This window comes from Chiloscyllium plagiosum, chromosome 37 (genome assembly GCF_004010195.1).
Source record: "Chiloscyllium plagiosum isolate BGI_BamShark_2017 chromosome 37, ASM401019v2, whole genome shotgun sequence".
NCBI classification, from domain to species: domain Eukaryota; kingdom Metazoa; phylum Chordata; class Chondrichthyes; order Orectolobiformes; family Hemiscylliidae; genus Chiloscyllium; species Chiloscyllium plagiosum.
In genome coordinates this window covers 30573302-30583119 of record NC_057746.1, presented here as the reverse complement: position 1 = coordinate 30583119, position 9818 = coordinate 30573302, and the positions used below count along the sequence as shown (strand labels likewise).

At 46.2% G+C, this 9818-nt stretch overlaps 1 long non-coding RNA gene across 1 annotated transcript in view; it reads left to right on the top strand.

The window, feature by feature from the left end:
- The first annotated feature begins 18 nt into the window (after nt 1–18).
- LOC122541467 overlaps nt 19–9818 on the top strand; it is a 30099-nt gene continuing 20299 nt past the window's right edge. Inside the window, exons 1-2 of the long non-coding RNA XR_006309610.1 lie at nt 19–88; nt 4752–4801. This is a non-coding gene — a long non-coding RNA (uncharacterized LOC122541467). The remainder of the gene's footprint in view (nt 89–4751; nt 4802–9818) is intronic.

Below are 9818 nucleotides of genomic sequence, written 5' to 3'. Positions count from 1 at the left end.
AAAAGCAGGAAGAGGAAACCTCCCAAAGCCACCCAGCGAGGGGGGAAGCAACACCTACACGACGAGGATACAGGCAGCTCTTCTGACGGTGAGGACGGGCGCAAGGAGGGTCTTCACCAGAGGAAGAGACAGAGCGCCGCGGGGAAAAAGGAGGGCAGCACTGCCCAAGCAGGGAAAGACAATCCCTCTGAGGGGATGGGTAAAGGCCCCCCCCACCCGGTGAGAACCAAGAGGGACCCACCGGCCCACAGCTCCAGGTAACTGGGAGCGGGGAAATGGCCCCAGTGTGGAGCCGGACAGCTGCCTCAGTCCTGGGAGGGTCCAGCAGTTTGCCGTCACCACGGGGATGCACACAGCAGAGGCAAGACCAGTAGCAAATGGACACTGGTAACCTCGTACACTGTTAAAATGGGGATAAACATTGCCAGTAGCAAGGTGCGTAGCATCAAATCGGCTACGCGATGTGTTTCTAGGATGGCCTTCCTGGCAAACGTTAAAGCCGACGTCCTGTTTCTGCAGGAGTGAGGGATACCGCACCTCAGCAGCTACAGGAGATGGTCGAGCTTGTGGGCCCATGGGCCGTCAGTTTGGTCGGGGGGCAACGATAGCCGCGCCTCCGGCCTGGGTATCCTGTTTCAAGAAGGCAACTTCACCATCTCCGAGGTTAAGGACGTGGTGGGTGGGCGCCTCCTCGTCGCCGACATCATGTACAGGAATGCTCCCCTGAGACTGATTAATGTGTACGCCCCAGTGGGTAAGAGTGAACGGTTGGCCGTCCTGCAGCAGCTTCCACTGTTGCTGGCTACAGCCAGGCTGGTCATTCTGGCCGGAGACTTCAACTGTATCATTGATGCAGGTGGACGATCTGGTGGGGGGGACAGTAAACTGGACGCCACATCCAGAGCCCTGATGGACACGGTCAAAGATGCCAAGCTGCACGACGTCTTCAGCACCCCTGCAGACAGAGCGCAGCGTAGACACACCTGGTCACGGGCAGACGGGTCTATCCACTCAAGGATAGATTATCTGTTTGTGTCCCGAACGCTCTCGGTCAGATCCACCGACGTCAAGCCGGTGTTCTTCTCTGACCACTGCCTCCAGCTGGCCGACCGTCACCTACAGGACGAGCAGCGGGCTGGTAAGGGAACGTGGAAGCTGAACACAAAGCTGTTGACCCCGGGAAACATTGAGGAGCTCAAGAGGGACTACGCAGGTTGGAGAACCGTGAAGCCCCTCTTTGAGTCCCCAGCGGACTGGTGGGAAACAGTAAAAGGGAACATCAAGAGGTTCTTCATCCTCAAAGGTGTTCAGGAGGCGAGAGAGAGGTGGGAAAAACTGCCCCAGCTCCAGGAAAGTATGCAGAACCTGCTCCTGCTGCAGACGATGGGGGTCGATGTCATGGAGGACCTCAAGGAGGTGAAGGGTCAGCAAGCCTCGCTCTTTGCCTTGGAGGCTTCCAAGATAATCTTCAGGTCCAGGGTCCACTCAGTGGAGCAGGACGAGACGTGGTCACGTTTCTTCTTCCAGAAGGTGCACAAAGAGAGCTCTGTGCTCAGCAGCCTGAAGGAAGAAGATGGCTCGCTAATGTCATCTCAGGCTGACGTCATGAGGATCAGTAAATCCTTCTATGCCAGTCTGTATGACGCGAAGCCGACCGACAGCACGGCCTCCCAGTCGTTCCTGTCCTCTATCACGGAGGTCTTAGACGACAGAACACGGGAGACGCCGGACCAACCGCTATCTGTGGACGAGCTGACCAAGGCCCTCGAATCCTTCGAAAAGAATAAAACTCCCGGAAGCGACAGCTTACTGATCGAGCTCTATTCCGCTCTGTGGGACTTGATTGGTCAGGACCTGCTGGAGGTGTATGTCAGTATGCTTTGGGCAGGTACCATGAGTGAATCCATGAGGACAGGCATCATCACCCTCATCTACAAGCAGAAGGGGGAGAGGGAGGAACTCAGAAATTGGAGACCAATCTCACTGTTGAATGTGGATTACAAAATTTTGTCAAACATTATCGCAAACCTGGTCAGGTCTGCTCTGGTACTGGTGATTCACCCTGACCAAACCTGTGCTGTACCGGGCAGGAAGATCGCTGAGAGTCTCGCACTCCTCAGGGATACGATCGCCTATGTGCAGGACAGGGGGTTGGACACCTGCCTGATCAGCCTGGACCAGGAGAAAGTCTTTGACAGGATATCACATACGTATATGACAGATATTCTCTCGAAAATAGGCTTTGGGGAGGGAATCTGCAATTGGATCAGACTGCTCTACACCAACATTGTCAGTGCAGTCTCAATGAATGGGTGGGAATCAGATAGTTTCAAAGTCAGATCTGGAGTCAGGCAGGGCTGCCCTCTCTCTCCTGCCTTGTTTGTGTGCTGCATAGAGCCATTTGCTGAGTCCATCAGGAAGGATGCGAGCCTGAGAGGGGTGACTATTCCTGGCAGCGGGGGCCTGCAGGTTAAGGCCTCCCTGTACATGGTTGACATCGCCATTTTCTGCTTGGATACGCTGACCGTGCACAGACTCATGTGCATATGTGACCAGTTTGAACGGGCCTTGGGTGCCAAGGTCAACCGAGGCAAGAGCGAGGCCATGCTCTTCGGGAACTGGGCCGACCAATCCTTGATCCCCTTCACCATCAGGACTGACCACTTGAAGGTGCTGGGTATTTGGTTCGGGGGGGCTGGGGCGTGTGCCAAGTCTTGGGAGGAGCGTATCAGCAAAGTGAGGCAGAAACTGGGCAGATGGAAGCTACGGTCGCTCTCCATCGCGGGAAAAAACTTGGTCATCAGTTGTGAGGCACTGTCAGTGTTGTTCTCTGTGGCACAGGTCTGGCCTATTCCCAGAACCTGTGCCGCTGCAGTCACCTGGGCCATCTTCCATTTTATATGGAGGTCAAAGATGGACCGGGTCCGAAGGGACTTGATGTAAAAAGATCTGGGCAACGGGGGAAAAAAATGCACCCAATGCCACCCTCATCCTGATAGCCACCTTTGTGTGTGGCTGCATCAAGCTGTGCGTGGGGCTCCCCGGTACGCAAACACCAAGTGTCACTACGTACTGAGGTTCTACCTGTCCCCGGAGTTGCAAAGGATGGGCCTGGCCTCGCTGCCGCAGAATGCTCTGAGTAGTTCGACCGTTCCGTATCACCTGTCCTTCGTGGAGAAGTTTATGAAGAAAAACACCTTGACCACAAGACCATCAGGAAGTGGTCAGCACATAGTGTCCTTGGACCTTTCGGGAAAAGGAGAGGGAAGATCCTATCGAGCGGTTCCCTGAGCAGACTGTCAAAGCCATTTGGCAGAATGCCTCATCGCCAGAACTTTCCAACAAGCACCAAGACATGGCTTGGCTGGTGGTGAGAAGGGCTCTGCCTGTGAGATCCTTTATGCACGCCCGAACTCTCAGCCGCACCACACGCTGCCCTCGAAGCGGCTGCGGGGGGGACAAGACTGTCACACACCTCCTTCTGGAATGTGCCTACACACCAGGACGCACACCGAGATGAACATCAACAGTGCCTGGAGGATCATCAACTCGATGAAGGACGCTCTCTGGGCGGTCCGAAACCTGCTGATCTTCCAGCTGAAGGAGTTGACCCCGACTGAGTGCTGCAGACTGGCACATTCCAAGGTCCAGGACTATGTGTTGAGGGACGTGCTGAAGCTTGGGGCAGCTGCCGCCAAGGCACGGTGGGGAAAGACCACCATGTAACATCTGCCTGCCTAACGAAGAACAGGGGGCCCATGCAGTCATTTGGGCTCCGCTGATGCCTCAGCAGAAGAGCTAGATAGTAAATGTACAGACTTGTATATAGGAAAAATAAATTTTGATGTCTGTATGTAAAGCAATGTAATGTGTGCACCAATTGTCAAGAGATCCAAATAATTTTATGAATAAAGTATATTTTTGAAATAAAAAAAAGGAGGTTCATCAGTTATCGAACCCTCCTGGTGCCTCCAATGTATGTAAATATAGTTTTGTATATGTCAAAGAGGTCTTTGGTTTTTTTTTGGGGACAGAGTCAAACTTCAGTATTTGTTTCTCGGTACAGAACAGAGGTGCATTTGTGACCATGAACTCTATATGAAAAGATTTTTTATGAATAAAGTATATTTTAGAAATAAAAAGGAACTTGCAGGTGGTGGTGTTTCCATGTAGTAGCTGCCATGGAAGTGGTTGTGAGTTTGTAAGATGTTGTCTGATGATCTTTGGTGAATTTCTGCATTGCATCTTGTCGATAGTACACACTGCTACTACTGAGCTTGAGTGATGGAGGGAGTGGATGCTTGTGCACATGGTGTCAATCAAACAGCTGCTTTGCCCGAGATGGTGTCACGTTTCATTCGTCCAAACAAATATGCTGTTGCAAAACCAAAGGAAGACCAACCTTTGGCTGACATCCAGAATCAGAATAAAGCAGCAACAGCACTTAATCAGAGTAAAACATTGTGTAGCCTTGTCTGTGAAATTAGCAACAATTTCAGATGGTATTAGGGAAGTCAAATGGAATATTGGCTTTTAATTCAAAGGGAATGGAGATTTTTGCTAAAGCTATACACAGCACTGATCAGACTACAGCTGGTATACTGTGAACAGTTTTCAGCTCTTTTTCTGTGGAAAGTTAGTCTAACATTGGATGCAGTCCAGAGAATATTCACTTGGCTGATATCTATCAGGTATGAGTTCTAATGAAGAATCACTGATCTTGAAACATTAATTCTGCTTTGTCTCCACAGATGCGGCCAGACCTGCTCATTTTCACCAGCAATTTCTGTTTCAATAGCAGGTATGGAGGGACTGTCTTAAGTGAAAATGATGAGTTGTTACTATTCATTAGATGAAGAATGAAGGGCCACATTATTGAAACTTAGTAGTTGTAGAAAGGTTGTTTCCTCTTGTGAGATAGTCGAGGGCCAGAAGATATAATTTCAGAAGAAAACATCACCGTTTAAAAGAGATGAGGAAGGTATTTTTGAGTAATTAGTAAGTTATATCAAATGGGATTTCAAGGAGAGCTTGCCAATTGAATATAAAATTGGCTTGATGCTAGGAGACAAAAGATGGTGGTTTAGATTACTTACAGTGTGGAAACAGGCCCTTCGGCCCAACAAGTCCACACCAACCCTCCAAAGAGCAACCCACCCAGACCCATTCCCCTACATTTTACCTTCACCTAATACTATGGGCAATTTAGCATGGCCAATTCATCTGGCCTGTGGGAGGAAACCGGAGCACCCAGAGGAAACCCACGCAGACACAGGGAGAACGTGCAAACTCCACACAGACAGTTGCCTGAGATGGGAATTGAACCCAGGTTTCTAGCGCTGTGAGGCAGCAGTGCTAACCACTGTGCCACTATGCCAGCCTTGTGGAGTAGAGTTGTTTTCTGGATGGGAAGCCTGTGACCAGTGGTCTTCCCCAGGAATTGGTGCTGGGTCTGCTTTTGTTTGTAATTTATATAAATGATTTGGACAAGAATTCAGGAGATACGGTTAGTAAACTTGCAGATGGCATCAAAATTGATGATATAGTCGGCACCAAAGATTATCTAAGATTACATAAGGGTCTTGATTATTTGGGCCAATGGGCTGAGGAGTTTAATATGGATAAATGCAAGGTAAAACAAACAAGGACAGGACTTGTACAATTAATGGTAGGGCCCTGAGTAGAGTTGTCAAACAGAGAGACCTAGGGGTTCAAATGCATTACTCTTTGAAAGTTCCATCACAGGGCGACAGAGTGCTTAAGAAGGCATTTAGCATGCTTACCTTCATTGCTCGGACAATGGAGTCTAGGAGTTGGAACATCATGTTGAGGTTGTACAGAACATTGGTGAGACCAATTTTGGAGTACTGTGTACAGTTCTGGTTGCTGTGCTATAGGAAGGACATTATCCAATTGGAAAGAGTTCTGAAAAGACTTCATGGGATGTTGCCAGGATTGGAGGGTTTGAATTATAAGCATAGCTGGGACTTCTTTCACTAGAGCGTAGGAGGTTAGGGGACCTAATTGGAAGTTTATGAAATCATGAGGAGCATGGATAGGTGAATAGCAACAATCCTCGGATTGGTGAGTTCAAAACTAGGGTGCACATTTTAAAGGTGAGAGGTGAAATATTTACAAAGCACCTGAAGAGCAACCTTTTTTTACATCGAGGCTAATTCATATGTGGAATGAACTGTCAGAGGGAGTGGTAGATGCAGATATGTTACAATATTTAAAAGACATTTGGACAGGTACATAAATAGAAAGGTTTAGAGGGATATGGACTAAATGCAGCTAAGTGGGGGACTATTTAGTTTGAGAAACTTGATCAGTACGGATAACTTAGACGGAAAGGTCTGGTTCCATACTGTGTGACTCTGACTGTACAGAATCTGTGGAATTCTTTCCTACAGAGGACTATCAAGGCTGGGTTGTTAATTCTATTCAAAGCTGAGGTAAACAGATTCTTAGTCAGTAACAGAATCAAGAACTGTAGGAAAAATGCAGGAAAGTGAAGAAGATTATCAGATCAGCAATGATCTCAATGAATGACAGGCAGACTTGTTGGGCTGAATGTTCCACTTCTGATTCTACATCTTCTGGTCATTTGTTGGAGATCTAAAATGTAAGTAGAGAGCACGAGGGAAGCTCAGCAGGACTGACAGCATTGGTGGAGAGGGAAACAGAATTAACCTGAGTTTTATTATGATTTTGTTTGGAAGTGTTTGCTTTCTGGGAAATTTGAGGTGAGTGATGTGTGCCGTGGCCAAGTGATCTTGTAGAAGCATGCAAGGAACAAGACTCAATTAATTCCAAAGTGAAGTCCTGATGGCTGAGATGGTGTGTGAGTTAGTCTGAATGCAGCCATGTTGTGAGGCTGTTGGATGACCAGTGCCCACTTGCTGGGAGAGCTCAGTGTCCAGTGTGTGCAGGGATGTGGTGGTGAAGATGCAACTGTCTGAAAGTCCGGAGAAGCAAATGGTGAGCTGTTAACCACTCTACATTTCATGATGGGAATTGGAACCATCTAATTTCATGGGGAACAAGAGGATAATTGGAAGTTTTGTAGGAATAAGACAGATTTAGCTAATGATGAGATACAAACAATTGAATATACAGTGATTGCTGATCAGCTGGATTCAGAATTTACAGCTTAAAGTTTGAGAAAAGTGGAGATTTTATTTCCTCAATTTAGGAAAAAAAAGAGATTTCCTAAGGCCAGCTATATTTTTCAACTTTCTCATCATTACAGGGGCTTATCAAGGAAGAAGAAAATTCACATTGAGTCCAATATCACTCTTCTAAGGGTCTCTGACCACCACATTTAGTCCATGCATTTAAACTACCTTCATGTGGTGCCTTTCACAACCACACGATCTCTGAAATTGTTTCACAGCCAATTAAGTATTTTAAGTGTAATGACTTGAAGCGTAAACACAATAACCAATTTAATTCACAGTGAAATGATATTGTACAGAAAATATACTTTTTTGATGTTGACTGGGAGTTTGTCTCCCTCAAAACAATATTAAATAATATTTTACATAGTCCTAAAGCATCACTCCAGGACATTATGAAACAGCAGTATTGAGATTCACGGGCAATTTTAGGTCAGGTGTCCAAAAGTTATGAAATACATAGTTTTAAGGATTATCTTAAAGGAGATATGCGATAGAGAGGCATGGGGAGAAAAATTCAGAGCTTGGGACCTGTACTGAAAACAGGAAGTAAATTCAGAAAATTCTGGAAATATCCATTAGTTTTACCAGTTCTTACAAAAAAAATTATTTCTGGTTAAAGACTTGTCAAAGTGTTATTGGCCTTAAACTTTAGCTCTGTTTCCAGCCAAAATCTGCTGAGTATTCCAGCATTTATTTAACTGTCTGCTACATTCCTAAATATTGTTGAGACCTTTTCACATCCACCGAAGAGGGCAGGTGAGGCCTTAGTTGAAAGACTCCTATGGAAAATGGTACCTCTAGCAGTGTAGCATTCCATTGGTGTCAGATTCGAATGTCTGCCTGGTTTTTGTGCTCAAGCCTCAGCATTAGGGTTCAAACCCAAAATCCTGTTTCCCCCTGAATACTTTCACTCAAATCTTATAATCTTAACTATGCTCTCATTTGATTTGATTGTACCCATGTACTATTTAACTTTTATAACTCCTGGGTTCATCTGAAACTTTTAAGTGACTTCATTCACCAGGTAATAATCTGGAAGGGTAGGTTTGTCATATGGTCAACTGTTGTCCTATAACATTCTACAATCACCAGAAACAAACGTTTGCTTTCAATTGTTCTTGGGCTCTTTTTCCTGTTACTTTTTACTTGTGACATTGTGTACGGTTGTTAACAGGCTGTTGATTCTATTAAAACTTCAGATTTGGGAAAACACAGCAGTAAAGGAAAACTATTCTCTAAGTAAATAAATATTTAGAGGCAATCAATTTAACATCATTCGTAAAAGAGATAGAAGGAAGATATAGGGAAATGTCAGCGAGCTGTTGTGATTTAGAATATTATAGGCAAAAAAGTGATGGAAACAGATTCCAAAATAATTTTAAAAGGTGGATGTTTGCTACTGGTGCCACGAGACAGGTGAGGAACAGTCAGCTTAACATGTGGCTGCAAGGCAGGTGCAGGACGTAGGGCTTCAGATACTTGGACCATTGGGATGACTTCTGGGGAAGGTGGGACCTGTACATGAAGGGCGGGTTGCACCTGAACTGGAAGGGTACAAATGTCCTGGGTGGGAGATTTGTTTGCATGATTCGGGAGAGTTTAAACTAGTTTGGCAAGTTAGCGGGAACCAGAGTTACATATCTGAGAGGGGGGTAGTTGTAGATGGGCAGTCACAGGATGTAATGAATCTATCAGGAAGGTTTCTCTCGTGATGAAACAAAGTGTGTCTGCTTTAACGCAAGGAGTCTCAGAAATAAGAGTGATGAACTTAGACCATGGATCAGTACTTGGGACTATGATGTTGTGGCCATAACGGGGACATGGGTTTTACAGGGGCAGGAATGGTTGCTAGATGTTCCAGGGTTTAGAACATTTAAAAAGAACAGGGAGGGTGGAAAAAGAGGAGGGCGTGTAGCATTGCTAATCAGAGAGTGCATTACAGCTTCAGAAATGAAGGTTGTTGAGGAAGGTTTGCCTACTGAGTCAGTATGGGTAGAAGTTAGGAACAACAAGGGAGCAGCCACCTCATTGGGGGTTTTCTACAGACCCCCCTAATAGCAGTAGGGAGATTGAAGAATTGATAGGCCGGGGATTTTGGAAAAATGCAGATGTAGCAGGGTTGTTGTTATGGGTGACTTCAACTTTCCCAATATTGACTGAAACCTCCTTGGTGCAGATGGTTTGGATGGAGCCGTTTTTGTCAGGTATGTTCAGGAGGGTATCCTTACTCAGTATGTAGACAGGCTGACAAGAGGAGAGGCCATTTTGAATTTGGTGTTCAGCAATGAGCCAGGACAGGTGTCAGATCTCGTGATGGGAGAACACTTTGGTACAGTGACCACACTGCCTCACATTTACCATAGCCTTGGAGAGTGAAAGGAGCAGCTACCAAGGAAAGATGTTTAATTGGGGAATAGGAAATTATGACGCTATTACAATTGGGAAGTACAGATTGGGAGCAATTGTTCCACAGAAAGGGCACAGCAGACATGTGGAGACTGTTTAAGGAGCAGTTGTTGTGAGTGATGCACAAATTTGTTCCTCGGAGACAGGTAAAAAGGGTAAGATTAAGGATCCTTGGATGACGAAAACAGAGGAGCTTCTCATCAAAAGGAAGAAGGCAGCCTCCGTAAGGTA